Source organism: Chrysochloris asiatica, unplaced genomic scaffold (assembly GCF_000296735.1).
Source record: "Chrysochloris asiatica unplaced genomic scaffold, ChrAsi1.0 scaffold00169, whole genome shotgun sequence".
Classification (NCBI taxonomy): Eukaryota; Metazoa; Chordata; class Mammalia; order Afrosoricida; family Chrysochloridae; genus Chrysochloris; species Chrysochloris asiatica.
Window position 1 is genome coordinate 3,657,102 of NW_006408687.1, and position 2,295 is coordinate 3,659,396.

At 40.3% G+C, this 2,295-nt stretch overlaps 1 protein-coding gene across 1 annotated transcript in view; it reads left to right on the forward strand.

Moving 5' to 3' along the window:
• PARM1 (prostate androgen-regulated mucin-like protein 1) overlaps window positions 1–2,295 on the forward strand; it is a 71,932-nt gene that overhangs the window by 29,876 nt on the left and 39,761 nt on the right. The window lies entirely within an intron of this gene.

The window sequence follows — 2,295 nt, forward strand, 5'->3', positions numbered from 1 at the left end:
GTGGAGAGTCAGAGAAAAAGAGGAAGACCCCCAACAAGATGGATTGGCCAAGTGGCAGCATCGATGGACTCAAGCGTAGCAACAGTAGTGAGGTTGGCCCAGGATCAGGCAGTGTTTCGTTCTGCTATGGGTCGGTACTGACTTGATGGCACCTAACAACGGCAACAACTATCTTTATGTGGCACATACTATCATTACAACTGGATCTGTAATTCTTAGTATAGCTACCAAGAGTTTTGAGTCTTCTGAACTTTGATTTTTTTCTTAATTGGAAAAATGAGAATGCTTTCAAAACACTTAAGACTCTTGAAGGGACTTTTACTCTAAAAAGTTATAATACACACTAGAGTACTAACTGCAAGGTTAGTGGTTCAAACCCACCAGCTGTGCTTTGGAAGCCTTATACAAGGTCTCTATGAGTCAGAACTGACTCAACTGCACTTAACAACTCTAAAAATTAAGTAATCAAGATTCATTTAAGCACTCACATGTAGCACAATACAGGGGGAAAAAAACTCAAAAAAATGTGAAAGAGAAAACTAACTTTATTCATATTAAAAACAGTAACTTTCAGATAACATAGTCAATCCAAGGAAAGTTATTAAAGATTTCAAACAAGGGATTTCTAGTCCAAAGAAAAGAAATCATGGTGAAGAAGAGGAGGATACAAACGCTGAGCTGTGGGATTTAGCCTAGGATCCAATTGACTCTATGGATAGAGAAGTAAGAGTTAGAAGTTATTTTCTTCTCTTAACTTGCATTGAAGTTTGGAAATAATTTTGTTTCCAAAATTTTTGACTCTAAAACTTTGGGGTCAAAGTCTGGAAAAAATTTAAACTTGGTAAATACAATATTTAAAGGCAACTGCTTTCATGGCCTTGTTGATTAATTATACAGAGGCAAGGCTAAATACATTTGACTAATAGTTCTGTGGAGATCCTCAAGTCCTTGGGGCTGCAGTAATTATATTGATATCACTGCCCTTGACCAAGGTGTTAGAATAGGTGACCCAAATCTGTGACTCTCCGCTCCCCACCTGTGTTTCATGCTCAAATGATAAATGAGCACACTGCTTGACCAACAGAGTTAGCACACTGCCTTAGGCTCTGAGACTTTCCTCTCTTCCTTCTTGCTTATTTCTTCTGAACTAAGACAATTCCAGTGGGGAAGGTCATTCTTGCTAAGGCTGGTGAGCCCCAAAGGAATCTGACTTTCCACCTGGCTGTCTGGGCATATGCCAATTTCTCTGATTTCCCCCTCAACTGATATTTTATCTGTGGTAATACCTCACATTCATTATTGAAAGTATAAAGAGATAGAGATGGAGGTGACAACAATAACAAAAAACCTTCTGTCTTAGCAGTCACTGAGATAAACGGTGGCTCATGAGCAAAGACAGTGGCATGCTTCCTGCAATACATTATCTCCCCTTTCCAGGTGTTAATCAGGTCTCCCTGGGTGCAGTAACTGCTTAAGCATTGGGATACAAACTTTAAGATTGGCTGTTCAAACCCACCCAGAGGCACCGTGGAAAAAAGTCCTGGTAATTTACTTTCCCAAAAATCAGCCGTTAAAAGTGTTATGGAGCACGGTTTACCCAGAAACAGATGAGTGCTGCTGAAGATCAGAGTCTACAAAGGGCTTTGTTGTTGTAGTTAAGTGCCGTTGAGTCAATTCCATCCCATAGCGACCCTGTATATGATTTCCAAGGAGCAGCTGGTGAGCTTGAACCACCGACCTTGTAGTTCAAATGGCTTTGCAGTCTGGCGCATTAACCCACAGTGCCACACAAAGGGTTTTAGGTGACCTGAACTGGAAAATTTTCAATTAATTCTTATCATTTCACTGTTAATTATATTGAGGATATATGGATAGCAGAGAGATTTAAGGATTTATTTTTGTCATTCTGACTTGACTTCTGAATAGAAATACCTACACCCTTCAGATGTCCTGGCATGACTGAGTGGATCCACACACATTTATAGATCAATATTTTCATGAGAAGGGAAGTTCTTCTTGTCCACAGCTAACACAAGGGGTGCTTTTCTGTTCGTTTTCTCTAGTTATACTCCAGAATAATTGTGGGGTCTAGATGAGGAAGGATGTCCTAGTGTGGCACTGTAGGATAATCACTGGACTGCTAACTACAAGGTCAACAGTTCAAACCCATTAGCCACTCCTCGGAAACCCTATACAGTGTCACTATAACTTGGAGTCGACTCGACCATACTAACAACAATAACAAGGGTACCGCTGTAGGAGTTCCTGGATGGCAGAAATGGCTAAGCACTGAAA